This window comes from Thunnus albacares, chromosome 19, assembly GCF_914725855.1.
Source record: "Thunnus albacares chromosome 19, fThuAlb1.1, whole genome shotgun sequence".
Lineage (NCBI taxonomy): Eukaryota > Metazoa > Chordata > Actinopteri > Scombriformes > Scombridae > Thunnus > Thunnus albacares.
In genome coordinates, this window is record NC_058124.1 from 21,038,795 (window position 1) to 21,055,197 (window position 16,403).

The 16,403-nt window shown below is 39.9% G+C and overlaps 1 protein-coding gene across 3 annotated transcripts in view; it reads left to right on the top strand.

Annotated features, from left to right (window-relative positions):
* The window catches only part of LOC122969490 (MAP7 domain-containing protein 1-like), a 46,803-nt gene that overhangs the window by 1,308 nt on the left and 29,092 nt on the right, over window positions 1-16,403 (top strand). The window lies entirely within an intron of this gene.

Genomic DNA, 16,403 nt, shown 5'->3' on the forward strand with positions numbered 1-16,403 from the left:
CGATGAATCATTTTGAGCAATTCTTTAAGAAAAAATACTAAAATTCTCTCGTCCCAGCTTCTTAAATGTGATTATTTACTACTTCCTTTAGTCTTTTATGATAATAAATGAAATATCTTTGGTTAATGGACTGTTTGGGACAAAACAAGACATTTGAGGTTGCACCTTGGGCATTTTTCACTATTTTCTGACATTTTCTAGACCAAACAACTAATTAATTTATCAAGAAAATAATCAACAGATTAACTGACAATGAAAATAATCGTTAGTTGCAGCAGTGTGTTTAAGAGGAGAGAGAGAGAGGACTTTTAAAAGGTGTTTTTTTTGCTATAAAATGCAGCTTAATCATTGAATCTTAATGTTAATTCTTATATTTTGGTGTAATTTTGGTGTCAGAAGTCAATATTGATGGACTGACAAAGCGAACATTGTTCTTAAACAAATCCACCCATCGATATGTGACGTAAAGTGAATAACAAAGCATGTTTTGGTTCCAGGCCCTCTACTGAGAGCTCCGGAGATGATCAGCGTGGAACGTTATCAGGAATGCTAGACACTGAAAAAGGCAGGGGCGTTAGATAAACAGAAACATTCTTTCACTGTGACTCCTTTCTGAGAGCCTCTTTCTTGTAAAATAAAAAAAAATAAAAAAGAAAAGACAGACAAAAGAAGAAAAAAAAAAACAAAAGAAAAGAAAAGTCAGCCAGGGTTTGTTTGTTTTTTACAGCCTGGTGTGCTTGCAGAGCTGTGAGAGAGGATCATAATCCCATATCAAAGTGATTTATTCAGGTCTGAGGTTGGCGGACCTTTGGTTTAGCCCTAATGCATGTAGACCATCCAAATCCCTAACACTAACCCCCTGCACACACACACTCTTACCCTTCCTGACCTCATCTCTCCTGTCATCTGCCATACTTCCATGAAACCAGTCAACCAGCCACATTATGCCACTTAATCAGAGTTAGTTTCCTGCCTTTTAGTGTTTCAGACTCGATGCTACTGAGCAGAAAAGATCAGAGTTTTCTTTGAGGAAACACAGCTAGATCCCTTCATAATGCCCTTACCATGTAAGTGATGGGGGCCAAAATCCACAGTGCTGTATTTAAAAGTTTATCTGAAGCTAATATGAAGCTTCAGCGTCCAAATCAGTCAAATCAAGTAGAGATCTTTCAACATTACAGTCTTTTTAGTTCCAAAGTCTTTTTGTTACCGCAGCTCAACAAGGAAACACAAAGAGGGAATTTGATGCTAAAAAGACTGTAAATGTGGCAGATATCCACTTGATATGACTGACTCAGACTGCTGAAGCCTCATATAAGCTTCAGATAACCTTTTAAATGCATTTTTGAACAACATGACTGTGGACAGACTGTGGATTTTGGCCCCCATCACATACATTGAAAACGCATTTGAAGGGGATCTATTTAATAGCCAGTATGGACAGGAGGAATTATTATAGCCAGGAAAAACTCTTTCAGTGTTCCTGTGGGTAGCTGACTGTTTTTTTAAGACAGACTTGAAAAATTGTTAACCTACCCTTTAAGTCTGCTAATCCTGGAGTCAAATCTCTCCAAGACGTGACATGTTCAAAGACTCTGATTGTGGTTTACAATAGGAGTGGCACTGCCTTCCTTTGCTGAGACAATTCAGTTTTTGTGTGATACAGCCAAAAATACAGATAAAAATCTCCTGTAAATGTTTCCTAAAGGAGTATTGTACAGATTACAACCTCTTCCTAATCTCTTTCCTGATATCTGCAGTGCCATAGTACTTGTCTCCTGCAGCCTTATTGCCTTGCATACAGAGTCTCAGTTTTCAGATAAACCCTCCTCTGTGGAAGTAATCATGAGACGTGGACTCCCTTTGGCCCAGCGAGCTTCCCAGTCATGCTGACGTTATGTTTTTGGCACATGTTCAAAATTGCAGCCAGCCTGGAAATGTAGATTTTGGCCTAGAAACCTTCCTCCACCAGCTTTTGATTCGACTCATTAGTCATCCTCAAGCATTAGTAGAGGAGAGGAGAAGAAACCTTGGATTTGGGTTTTCAGCCTGTAAATAGAGTTGATTTACATACTTGTAGGGCTGCAATTAACATTTATTTTCAGTATCTATTAATCTGACTAATCACTTTGTATATAAAATATCAGAAAATACTGATAGTGCCCAGTATAATTCCCCAGAGCCCAATGTGGCGTCTTCAAATTGTGTGTTTTGTTTGACCACAAGTCCAAAATTCCATATTGCATATCCATTTTAAAATGATATACTAACAGCAGCAAATCCTCACATTTGACAAGCCTGAACCAGCGAATATTTGGCTTTGGATTTCTCCATACATTGAATCGGTGTGCATGAAGCTGTAGTAAGAGCAATCCTCTGTATATAAAGTGTGGTAGAGGACAATGTCTTATTGTTAGCCTTTCAAAATACAAAAATCCAAAAGCAAAAGTGTAAGAAATAGTTTTCTGCTGTAATGTGAGCTGCAATCGTTAGCATGTCCAGCTAACTAGCGTACTTCCTACAATAGTAGCCTGGATTTTGTGGATTTACAGTTTATGTTAAAAACACCCACTTTGTTGAATGAGGAATTCTGAATGCTTTTATATCAGAGCTGCTGTTTATTGGGTTTAAGGAAGTTTATACACCAGCAACCCCAGCCAAACTCGTTATCTGCCAAAACGTTATGTTAGCTAAGCACACTGGTTAGTTTTTTTCCTACAGGCCTTTTCTCTTGTAACGGTAAAATCAGTCCTCGTTTGTTTGATGAACAGTAAATCATAGATTGAACTTCTGTCTTGTAAGTATGTAAGCTAAATGCAACGTTATGTGTGAAGGAAATCAGATATAACAGTTGGATCTACATTTTTTTGTTAGCATACTTTAAGTGCTAACTAGCTCAATATTTCTGTTTCCTTCATGAATCATAAACTAGTGAGGATGCTAACTTTTTTTTATCTTTATCCTCAAGTTTTACAGGTTTTTTGTTTTAGAATGAGTCAACTGGAAACATTAAAAAGTAAGATGAAGATAGCATTTTCAACCAACTCATGGAGCTAACGTTAGTTTAACTAGCTATTAAAATCTGTTAGCAACAGTTAATTCAGTCGGCAGAGTCGACCGTCGCCGGCTTAAAATGAGAAGCCTCCTTTTGTGTATGTCTGCCTGAAATCAAGGACCCATTGTTTGAAAAATTACTATGAATTTAGAGCAGTAAATCTGTTACCGTAACACTGTAAACGGCACGTGTGCTGTATGAGAACAGAAAGCTTCACAGGCGTAGCAACAGTAACTAAGGGGTTCGGTTAATTAATTTTGACAATAGTTGCAATTAATCTTCTCTTGATCCACTAAGCGATTAATCAACTAATGTTACAGCTCTACTTACATGTATATCACAAAGATCAAATGCAGGATTTGCGCTAATCCTAATCTAATCTGAATATTTCATTCTGTCAGAATAAGAAGTAAAAACTCCAAATGAGAGAAACCAAAAGACAAAGCTCCCTCTCATCTCCTGGAGTCAGACAGTTCTCACAGCTCTGCCAACAGTGTCTAGTTTGCAGCCTGGGGGCTTGAATGCTTGTACACGCGGGTGGGAGAGAGAGATGGGTGTGGAGGGGATCAGCTAGAGCGACTCTGAGAAACTGGACGGGGAGTCGGGGGTTTAGTTGTGTTATGGTGTGAGAGGAGGATAGAAGAAGAAAGGAGGGGACGGAGCAGAGCCAGAGCACTTTCCTTTCCTTTCCTTTCCTTTCCTCTCCACGCTCCACGTCAGCGAGCCCTGTGACCAGATGCTATAAATCACTGCCATGACGCCAACCGCTCGCACAGGAAAGGAGAGGAAATGCTCCACTCTGCTGCTGAATATGAAGAAGAAGGAGAATGATGTATCTTCCTGAGAGCTTATGCACAGATTAGTCATGTTTCCGTCCGTATCCGGCATTCAAAAAAAGCAGAATTCATGAATGTGACATTGATATTATTAATCCTGTTTGCAGCATAATCCTGTTTGGAAACGGTGTGAGGCAGGCAGAGTTTAGTCATAAAGAAGACCCGTCACATTACATTTTATAGATTTGAGTTATTGTAGCAACATCTACTCTTCTCTATACATCTGTGCCTATTTTAGTGGTAATGTGAGGGAAGCAATGAGAGAAATTAGAGGCAAACAAAGTGCTAATCTCTTCTGATTCAACAATGTGTGCACATATTTGTGGTGCTGAGCAACCGTGACATTTTGCCCCACACTTCCCAAATTCGAGCATTGGTAGGTAGTGTCATTAAGGGCTATTGTTGTCCCTGCTCGGAAACTGCTAATTTCTACCCCTTTCTCTTCCTCTTTTTATTACAAATAAACTGCTGCTGCCACTGCCAGAAAAATAAAATACAGCATTTCCTGACGGTGCACCAAGCAGAGGATGTTTCGAATTTTAAAAGTAAAATCCTAATCTAATGATTTTAGACTCGACAAAAATCAAAAAAAGACTTGCAACTTGACTTTTACTTTAAAGAGGACGTATCATGCACATCTCCTGGTCTATATTTATATTCTGGGGCTCTGCTGGTATATCCTTGTGTGATTTACAGTTCAAAAAACTCCTTATTTATCTTCTACTGGCCCTTTTTGCAGCCCCTCAGTTCAGCCTCTGTCTGAAAAAGGCAGTTTTAGCTCCTGTCTCTTTAAGGCCCGCCTCCATGTGAGCCCACTCTGTTCTGATTGGCCAGCTCCCAGAAGCTGCGTCAGTTGTAGGACTTCACTTCATTTTCTCATTCTTTAATCAAAATGGAAACTTCTCACATACATCCGTACGTGTTTGAGCCCGAATCTGATCTGAAATATGCGACTGGACAACGTGAACAACCCATGGGACAACCTTAGCAACATAACAGTATAAAGATAACTGAAAATCACAAAAAACATGATATGTCCCCTTCACCAACTGACTCATGACTTCACCTTTGACCTGGAATGACTATATATTCTCCTCAATCTCGAAGATTTATTCTTTCATGATTGTTTAGTCACCTTTTTGTTCATCAGTCAGGCACCTTTTCTTGAAAAACGGTTGACTTATGGTTACTGATAAGGCTGGATTTCATTTGAAATGTGTCAATACTTGTTACTCCCAAATGTTAAATGCTATCACACTCAAAGGACACTAAATAACCGGCATAATTTTAATTTTAACCCAGAAAGTATCTGATTAATGATGAGAAAGCAGGATTATGACTCTGACCAGACATTTAATGCTTCGATTTAGCTTTCAGTTCAGTTTTGGATACTCTACGGACACATTTAGGTTAGACTTCCTGCCCTACAATTGCTGCTGGGAACGATTACATGAATTTATCCCTTCAGATCTGTGCTGCTCTGCACTCCAATGCGTCTTACATATTAAAAAGTCACTTTGATGTATTAGACAGAGCTTACAGTATTGATTATGTCTTTGGGGCCCTTCCAGCTATAACCCGGAGGCGCTCCCTATCTCTGGTTTTATTCTTCACCTAACACAGTTTTTACTACCAAGGGCGCTGGGGCATCTATTAAAGTTTAATTTATCAATACTAATGTGTCTGAATTCATCTTTAGAATGAAATAGTTAGGGTTTTTTTTTGCCATGCTTGCTACAACAGAGACCTCATGAGCTCAAATTTCTTCCTCAAGCATGTCTCGTATTATTTTAGGAAACAATTCCTAAATAAATGTCAGCTACACAAGCATATAATCACCATGGAGCCGTGAATAAAGTTTATATAATAGTGAGATTCTTTATTTTTATTCTAGCTTCACAGATGCTCAGCTGTATCTGTTTGTTTGGTTCCTGTCGTACTTGTCCCCAGCCTTTCAAAATGTACTGGATGTTTTTGTTGATGTGTTTACTCCAACCTCAGGGGGATCACTAACAGATGCGGCCCCGCTCTCCTGCTTTGAAGTGCGCGTATGTGTGCGGAGATAACAACCCCGATGTAGCTGCATTTGGCGTTCATGCCCACTTAAACTCGCTGCAGCTCTCTCACAATCACACATGTGTCACTCGCGCACAGCATCTCAGTCACAGGATGCACAGGCTCTAATATTAGAGCGCAGATGACGGCTTATGCTAACAGACTGTATGACTGAAAGCTAATTCCATCTAGGAGACATGACAACAAATAATAATAATAAACATTGTTTTAAAACCTCGGCAGCCATCTTGACTTAAAACAGATCTGACAGTAGCTCCTGAACATGTTGCAAAGAGAAGATCTTCACTTTAGATGGTGCGAGGATGCATCGGCGGCAGATCAGCAGCATTAAACTGGTTGAACCGCAGCTTCTCCTGCTGCACCAGTCAATTGATTAGCTCTGCAGTCTCCTGCACACAGGCCACACTGCCCTCTCCATTACCCACAACGAGCCGTGGTGACCCAGCTAGCATGCTCCTCTTTGTGCCCGTTAATTCTCAAAAAGGATGCTTGAAAATCTCTCCTCCTGCATGGAAGATGAACACCAGACTGCAGCAAAAAATGCCAGTATGTTTTAGCCACGGCTCGTCAGGTTTTCCTCCAGTCTACAGGTTGACAATACACAGCCTCTTGGTTGCCAGATCTGATTGTGTGTGATGATCAGTGCTGCAGTTAATCAGATAGAGGTTGTCTGACCTCGGTGAAGCAACGTTCCTGTCCTCCGGCATGTTGTTTTTTTTTCTTCCCACAAAATGAAGCAACAAACAAAACACTACAGAGTCGGTGCTGCAGTTCCCCTCGTCCTGGGGATTTTAGTGAATAGAGGTTTTGAATCCACTCCTTTAAGCCATTTCTAAAATGAAAGAATGGATTTATTCAGTGCATGTTGAAGTTTTTGTGTTTGCTTCATAAATTAGAAGGGTCGAGCTGTTACAGAGTACAAAAAGTGCATTAAAAACATAAAAGAAAATTCCTAAATACAGAAAGAATTGGCAATATTCAATGAAATAATGAGATTATGATTTTTGTCCTCTTAAGTTTTTATTGGAGCTGCATTGATAAGTCAATTAATCAATTAGTCAGTCAACAGAAAACTATTTTTGATAACTGAATAATTGCTTTAAGTCATTTTTAAGCGAACAGCAGAGACATTTGAAATACATCAATTTTGACTCTGGCGAGTATTTTTCAGTATTTTCTGACATTTTATAGACCAAAAGATCAATCTAGAAAGTAATTGTTAGTTGCAGCTGTAGGTAAAAATTAAATTGCACCTCAACTTTCAGTATTATCATTTTCAGGCTTGAGTAATGTCAGTTTTTCAAAGTTTTCTCTCCCAGCTGCATCTTCTTGAACTCTCAAGATATGTGTCAATACAAGAAGATATTGTCAGGGATCTCCTTCACCCCAGTTCCTCGTAATAGCTCTTTGAACTTGCTATTAATAGTACAGTATTATAACTACATTTATATTATATATATATATATTATATTCATGAGCGATTAAATCTGACAGTTATTTTCTTGATGAATCAACTAATTGTTTGATCTATAATATATCATAAAATAATAGGAAACGCCCATCACAACTTTCCAGGGCCCAAGTTGATGTATTTAAATAGCTAGGTTTGTCCAACCAGCCGTGTAAAACCCGAAAATATTCAGCTCACTATGGTAGAGGACTTAAAAAAAACAGCATATATGAACATTTTGGAAGAAAAGAAAACTAGTTAAATCATCAATAGTTTATCAAAATAGTTGACAAGTTACTTTCTTACAATCAAATACTCGATTCAGCTCAAATTTTAACTAAATATCTATCCCTTCTCAACGCATTTTCTTAAGTAATTTTCCAAAGATAAAGAACTTTAAAACTCATACAAACTTGTATTGAAGTCAGAATTTCAGAAAATAGAGCACAATATGGACTTTTGCTCGGTGAAATCTTTCTTTTTGTTGACCTCCAGTGACCGGACCGAACACGATGACTCCCCTTGCAGTCCTGAAACCAGACCTCAGCTGACATTAAACTTAGTCCTTCATCACACCTCACCATGCTGCCAGGTCAACATTAGTCAGCAAGACAGAGTTATGCCCTACTTTATGAGTCCAAAACAAGAATGTGACAGGGCAGCTGTGGACTAGATGCTCTTTTGTTGACTTGTGTTGAAGTTTCCATCGCAAATAGACTTAAAACAAGACTTAGTTACTACTGAATATTCTTAGATAGAGTCAAATATTGGCTGGAACTTTCTTGAATTAGGAGTATGGTTGCTTTGTAGTGGTCAGTGTCTGAAGGAGGCCGGTGGTCCGTGGTTATGAGATAAATAAACATGTGCAGAGATAAGCTACAGTGCAGATCCCTTTAACCCCCTTTACATCTTGCATTAAAATGCGTTTTGGGTGATCGCTTGAACACATGAAAGTACAGATGTAAATGCACAATTGAGGACGGATTGTGATCCAGTCGGCCAAACCACCTCTGGAGGTTGTCAGGGACGCATTGTGAGTGTAAATGCAATTGTGTTTTCAATCCAGATACAACAGCTACGTGGGCGGAAATATGTAATTGGGTGCGACTGTTCCAAACAGCAAGGTGGCAGCCATTAGCCAGTTAGCAAGCTAAGCTACTAGCAAGATAGCAGCAAGAAAGCTATGGATATTCAAAACACTGGTGGATGCAGTTAAGACGAGACCAAGTGTCAGCTTCTTCCCCCGCTTCTAAAGCAAGCATAAGTCCAGACAATAGCACGGCTTCATGGATGACTGCCATCTTTTTTTTGGTTTGTTTGTTTTTTTGTTTTTTTGGACCCGTGCAAACGTGAGCAGGGTGTGACGTTCAGTTGTTTGAGCTGGACGGAGCAATTGGATTGTGGACACTGGAGACACATATTGATACCAGGTGTAAATGTAATTGGGTTAAATCATATTTAGATAGGGCATGTTGTAATGGAAGATGTGAAGGGACTATTTGTTTCATGTAACTGATCATATTGTTTCTGTGGTTCTTATTGCTTCTTTTTTTGAGACAAAGCATTTAGTATCTTCTTTTCTCAGCAGTGTTTAAAAGGCTGGATATTTTAAAAGTTGTGACATCAGCATTTTTACGAAACCTTTTTAACTACGTATGAATATGTATAGATAACATAAATATATAAACATGTTTTTCTACAAAAATCCTCTCCAAATTTCACAAATGTAAAATATTGTCTCAACACAAGCAGCTGTACAAGAACTTTGCCTTAAACCTGCTACTATTAGTGGATTCATCGATTAGTTGATACACAGGAAAATTAATCGGCAACTACAGTATTTTGATGATCGATTGATAAGTTTAACATTTGTATTTGCTGCTTCAAGGCTCTCAATTGTGACTTTTTGCTCGCATTACTGTAAATGTTATATTTTATATCTTGTGGAGACTTGCGCTTATTTACAGCACATCATGTGCCTCTCTTGTGGTTGCTACGTCGTGAGGATGACCTAATGATGAGGTCATGGCTGAGGAAATGAAAACTCCCTGACTACAGACCAGTCACAACAAACCACGCCTGAGCTATTTTCTCTCTTGTCTCCCAGAAAAGCTTTTCTCAGCAGACGCCATTTAAAAATGATCCAAAAGTCTCTTTCCCTTTTTTTTTTTTTTTTTTTTCTCGCTGGATCACCTTTGACCTTATTTTTAGTATCAACCTTGAGCTACTGCATAGAGAAGAAGGAAAAAGTGAATAATGGATGATGCATGTATGATTCACGCTTGGCTCTGTGTTATGTCTTTGTGACTGGGTAACCCACTTCTTTGTGGTTAAGAGCATCTGGAGATCCCTCCTGTTTGTAGAGGAGTAACATCCTGTCGCCTTCTCCTCTTCTTCTTCTTCTCCTCGTAGTTCTGTGTGGATATTTTGAGCTCTTACATTACTGCAGTACTTTATTAATACTTTTAATAGCAAGTTGTGTTTTTCGCTGTGTTCAGTTAATGGGTTGTGATCACGAGGAAATCATCTTTCTGCTGATCTGACTGCTGATCAGTCATATTTTTGGTTGTTTGGAGCCAGGAAATTAGTCACTGCTGATCAGTCCTGGGGGTTTTATTAAAGGGTCAGTTCACTAAAATCACACACAAAAACAAATTTTCTTACTTACCTCAATTGGTTTCTTGCCATGCAGAGAGTTTTGGGATTTGGGAATTTTGGGATTTCTGCCGCCACTCCCAATACAGTGAAGGTGAGTGGAAATTTGTGTGTGGTGCTTAAAAACTAAACCTGCATTAACTGATTTTTTTTGGCCACCTGTGGGCAGTGGAAACAAGCTGTGAACAAAACACTGACATATCATAACCTTTTCAGTTGATACATTGAACTTGTTAGCGAACAGTTGTTTATTTACACATCCAGCAGTCACGGAGCAACTTTGGAGTCGTGTTTCTGTCCACCTGGTGAATATAAGTCCAGTATTCACTCTCTTTTAGCTCTGGTTTTGGTCTCTACCAACTCCTGAGGGAAATATCTGGCTCTTTAGCAGCTTAAATGCTCCACTATGTTCACCAGCAAGTCAATAACTGTGTTTGTTTGTTGTTTGGTGCTGAGCAGGTAGTGTGCAATGACATTTTAAAGATTTTCTCTGAAAACAGCTGCCTACTGCAGCCGAAAACGACACTATGAGAGCGCTGAGAGGGAACCAAAACAGTAAAGTTGCAGCAATTTTCCAAATTAAATTACTCACTTCTTGCCAGATTTCTCACATTGAACGAGAGTGAAAGAGAAAGAGAAAACAGCAGCTGTCTTGGCGTTGAGAGTGGGTGGCCTGTAATCGAAGGTTTTCTCTTGTCTTTCATCATTTCTCCTTCTGTGGCAGTGATTAGAAGCTGTGCACATTGTTGTTGCCAGTCGCTGCAACCTGGAGCTCATTACAAACACAGCTGTTGGTCCGCTGACCTCTCACGGCATAACAAGAGAATCTGAGGGGGTTTAAAGGTTTGTTTGTTCGTGAGGACTGAAGTTTTGCTGCGCCCTCAGAGGCAGCGGTGCTGTTGACATTTAGTTTGTGGTCTTTTTTTTTTTTTGTATCATGCATGGTTGATTTTGGGCTCACTGACCTTTTGCTTTAATCAGTTCTATTGTCGTTTGTCATGAGATGGAGCAGGGGAAGGGTAGTTACAGTTTTTTTTTTTTATTGTTGTAAGAAAGAAATGTGCTAATTGGTGTAAAACTTTGATATTTCCTTCACATCACACACACTCAGCTCTCCTGACACCCAAACTGGAGGCGTGTTTTGGCTGTTTTTGCTCTCAAGTCTCAGGAATGTCCTTCCTCTGCTTCTCCCTGGGGCGTGGATACTTGTTGCCCAAGAGCATTTCCGTTTTTTTTTTTATCCATACAGGAAGTGTATAGTGTTTTAGGCGTCCATCAAGGGCACATGTGCTCTTTGACAGCACGTAAGCATTCAAACACATCCTGTAGAGTGTTTTTTTTTCCAATATATCAGATTCCTTGAGTCACGTAATCTGAATTTTTGAGGAAGTGAGTGACCTTTATTACTCATTGAAAATCCATCAGATATTTAATCTCTTTTTATATGACTCTGATCCTGTGATTTTCTGGCACATGCAGACACATTCAACAGACACACATTTGCTGTATAAACACGTGCAGAGGGAGGTGTGGATGCCAGGGATTCCTGAGGTTGGCCTGACCCAGATCCAACATGTCGTCCACTCGTCACAAAGAAACACACACACACACACATGTGTTCACATACTGTCGCTCTCATGCACATAACTCCAAACAAAAGAGGCTGACCTGCTTCACACAGCATGGAGTCCTGCTCCCCTCAAGACTAATTAAAGGGCTGGTTCGTCTTTATATTTTTTATGATTTACTTAAAATCTGCTGCAACTAACGATTATTTACACGTGCCAATTATTTTCTTGATTAATTGTTTGATCTATAAACATCAGAAAATAGTGAAAAATGCCCATCACAGTATCCTAGAGCACAAGGTGATGCTATCAAACGTCTTGTCTGACAAACAAGCACAAACATATTCACTTTACTATAATGTAAGACAAAGAAAAGATGCATATTGTCACATCTGAGAACTTGAAACAATCAAATGTGAAGTGATTTTGCTTGAAAAAATGACAGTTATCAAAATAGTTGCAGCTTTACGTGTCCATTGTCTTGTCACTTAATGCAGTTTGCATGGTTGCAGTAGTTTTAGTTTACAAGTGACAGCTGATTTCAGATATGCTGCTCATCTGTCCCACACCGCCTGTAATCCTGTGGTCCTGGCCCTCATGAGGGACTTGCCTCGCCCACAGAGACCGAATGAGAGGCAGCAGCCCTAGTTGGCTTTCTGTGTGTATCAACGTACAGTAACTACTCATCATGCACGATCCATCTCTGAACCCTCTGTTTGCAGGGCCGCCACCACAAAACAAAAATATACGCCCCAAAATTAGATGTATTCTACATTTCTGGGATCATTTTGTTGTTTTTTCTTTTTTTTCAAAGATAAAACTTAGTGTGACATTGCTATTTCTGTCACTTTCTTTCACAAAGTATTATTTTTTATTATTGATTAATCTGCAGAATACTTTCTCGATCGTTCAACTGGTTGTTTTGTTTATAAGATGTCAGAATATAGTGAACAATGTCTGTAATAATTTCCCACAGCCCAAGTTCAACAGTCCAACCACAGATATTCAGAAAACTATAAAATCCTCATATTTGAGAAGCTGAAACCAGCAAATATTTGGCATTTTTCCTTAAAAATATGACTAAAACGATTCATCGATTATCAAAATAGTTGCCAATTAGTTTTTTGTTGATTGACTAATGGATTAATCGACTTATTGTTGCAGCTGTAAGAAACTTCTGGGAAACGATGTGCATGAAACTGAACTACGGGTACAAACATCCAAAGTCTCTCAGCTGTCAAAGAGAAAACAGTGCAACAGCGTATCAGAGGATTAACAGATTTTCCCTGTAACACAAACCCAGTGGTAAATTTCATCTGTGGTGATATTTAATGTGGCTAAGTTTGGCTCCCACGTTGGCAGGTGACCAACTCCCACTTGGACGTCCTTCCCTGTTTTATTCTATTATTGGTAAAAAACAGTTTTTTTTCCAGATGGATTTGGATTTTATTAGCCAAAGTCGCCCCCCCCCACACACACACAAACAAAGTAAAGTTTCCTGCCCTGCCTGCGCAGTAAATCTGCTGTACCACATGCTGCCGTTTGCTTCCTTTGGAGCTCTGCCTGCGGACACTGCGCTGTCCCAAGGTGCCTCGACAGAAGCCAGCCCCTTTTATGGCCGACATTCTCAGTATGGTGCTTATCGCTATTTATAAACCCCGGAGTCTGTCAGGGTTAGGGTTAGTGGCACAGAAATCTGAGATGGCTGTGGAGGGACAAGAAGCTGATGGGGGGAGGAGAGGAGAGGAGAGGAGGGGAGGGGAGGGAGCGACGGGTGACCATCATGCTGAATTTGTGTTTCTGTGTTAAATGGCGTCTGTCACATGAAAGGCTGATCACGTGTGATTCGACGCACTTGTTGACTGGAACATGTTTCCCTGCAGGACTGTATGGATTTTATTGCTGTTGCAGGGACACCAGTGAAAACATATCTATTGATATTCAGGCTGCATATTTAAATTCAGACAACATCATGTACAGTATTATATTTTCACAAGTTGCTCATAAATTGGAAGACATTGCAAAATGTTGCCGTTAAATTTCACCTAAAATGACTGTTGAATGTAGCATAACTGTTAGTATAAGATATAAAACATCTAGACTAATAAATGTGATTGACAGCTATATATGACATAAACATAAAGCTCTTCATTGTAGCTTTGAAACATCTGCATTTCAGTCATTTAATAATATTTATTTTCACATCGCTTACTTATGTTTTGCTTCTTTTCTCCTTCGTCCACCAATTAAAGTGAGCAGCCAATATGGCTACAAATGGAAATTACAGGATGCTAAATGCTAACAAATGCTATATACGTACGTAGTTTAACAGTAGCATAAGTGAGAGATGAATCATAATGTCAGTGAAACCAACTCAGCAGTATCTGTTTAAAGTCGGCTAACATTAGCTAACGTTACCCACCACAAGCTAATGGTCATACCAGACCAAGTAAAGCCCTGAAGTGTATTAAATTAAGCAGGCGGTGTGTTTTATCGCTCATGAATTCAACCATTTAATTTATGACAGGGGAAATCTGAATCAAGAAGTAGCTTTATTGGTATTGGTGTGTTTACGCATACAAGGAATTTGACTCTGGTTTCTTGTGGCTCTCAGTGTGCAAGTTCAGGAAGATACACGTGGACATACAGCCAACAGGAGGACGACAAAGCTGAACAAACATAAGTGAACATAAACATATGACTATTATGTACAAGCAAGAATAGATACATACATATAGAAACAACAAATGGGCGACAACATGCAATTTCTACATGCAAGTTAAACAGTTTCTGTAAATTGTAAAAAAGGATAAAAGTCGTGCAAAGTTGTGGAAGAATGCAAAGAGTGCAATAAATAAATACTGAACGGGTAAGTTACATTATATACATATATACAGAAGGTAGAATATGCTATTTGCTCTTTGCTCGCTTTAACACAACTCCTATCATTCCTCTTCTGTTTCAGTGCTGTTTAGATGTAAGAAAACACACACAACAACCACACCCTTGCTGAGCTTACGGTAATAACTAGTTAGATTTAACTCTGTGGCATAAACCAGAGTCAAATGAGGGATGTCGTCCTCCGCTGCGGTCGGCCTTTGTTCTGCGCAGTCACAGTGGCACCTGGTTTACATTCACGCTTCAAGTCCGAGATATTTGGTGATGATTCACCGTACTTTCTGAGATTTTTATAAACAATCATGAGCAAAAACTGGAACATATGACCTGACAAGAGTCCTGCAGCCCTACAGTGATCATATTAGGCAGAAGTACTTCGAGGATACAGTTTGTAAGAGAGAAAAATAGGTTTTTTTTAAGTCTTTCTAGCAATTCTCTTCCCTGGTTGAGTAAACAGACAGTACTGCTGCACACTGTCTTATTATTTTTTCAGGGGGCTGACACGTTAGAATAAAGTGCTTTTTTGTCTCAACAAAGTCAACAAATGGGCTGCTTCACCTCTCTTACCACACCTAAGAAAGTATGTGGAGTGCATGATTGTTTCCTCTTCCTGTGTGCAGCATGTTGTTTCAGCTTAAATCTCTTACTCTCTAGATTTTACTTGTCTGGTTTCGTGTCATGTTTTTTGGATGTAGTTGCAGTCTTTTACTTTGTGTAGCGCTTTTATCACCGTCACTTGCGTCTGGCTTGAATTGCCAATCCTTTAGCAACAGCCCCCCCCCCCCAAGTATATTTTGAAGTCTAGGAATTGCAGGGATCTCAGTCGTCGTAATCATTCCTTCTTTAGGCCCACTGTGCCTCTTGCAGCCATATAAGGCTGGTAAACTGATCAAATTCACAAAGTCAGCCGCACTTGTTGAACGAGTAATCTTCTCAAGAAAGGAGGAGCACTGCAATCCTCTTTTTGCCAAATCCTAATCCTTTTTTCAACATCAGGTAAAAGCGGTGCCATCCTGTTTGGACATGATCCTGCATCTTTTTCCTCACAGTTTTCTTCTAAACACACGGGGCTCTAATTCACATCCAATTATTCCTCCATTAGTATTCTATAGTGCAGCCTGTGCATTAAGCTCTGTGTTGAAGTACAGTGGGGGTAGCTGGAGAGAAGCCCAGTGTTAATCTGTGATTTATGTGGTTCGGTGAGCGTTTGGATGGGCCTGAGGAGAGCGTCACGCTCCATCTGCCCATTGTTGGCAGACTTGAGTGGAGAGCTGGCCTCCAGCCTCCAGACTCTCACCTTCCTACCTCACTATCTCTGAGCTCCTGTCTCATTATTTCTCCCGCTCTGTGCCGAGCTGCTTCTGTCTTTATCTCTGCTCCTTTTTTTTTTTTTTTTTTTGTCTTTTTAAATCCTACACACCCCTTTTTTTTTCTCTCCTCTGTCATTACAAAAACAGGCCTCTGCACATTTTTTTCCACTCTCTCACTGTCCTCAAACTCTCCTTTCTCGATAAATCTCTCTTCTCACTCTCCACATGTCCTTGTAGAAGTGCACAAATTGTTCCCTCTCCTCCTTCCTGCTCCTTCTCACTGCATGTCCCCCCCGTCTCTCCCCCCCCCCCCCCCCCCGCCATGCGTCACTCTGTACAGTTTGTCACAGACTTCTTCTCCAGTGCCACAACCAGAGAGGGAAGAGGGGAGGAACTCGGACAAGCAGCTGAGCTCAGTGACAGTATCAGCAGGGCAACCGAGTGTGAAAACAAAGTCAGAGCAGGGATTAAAACAGGATGTGTTTTGTGGCTTTTTGCGGCCTCTTTGTCACCCTTCATGGGGGTCAGAGGTCAGGAAGTCTGGCCTCATGACCG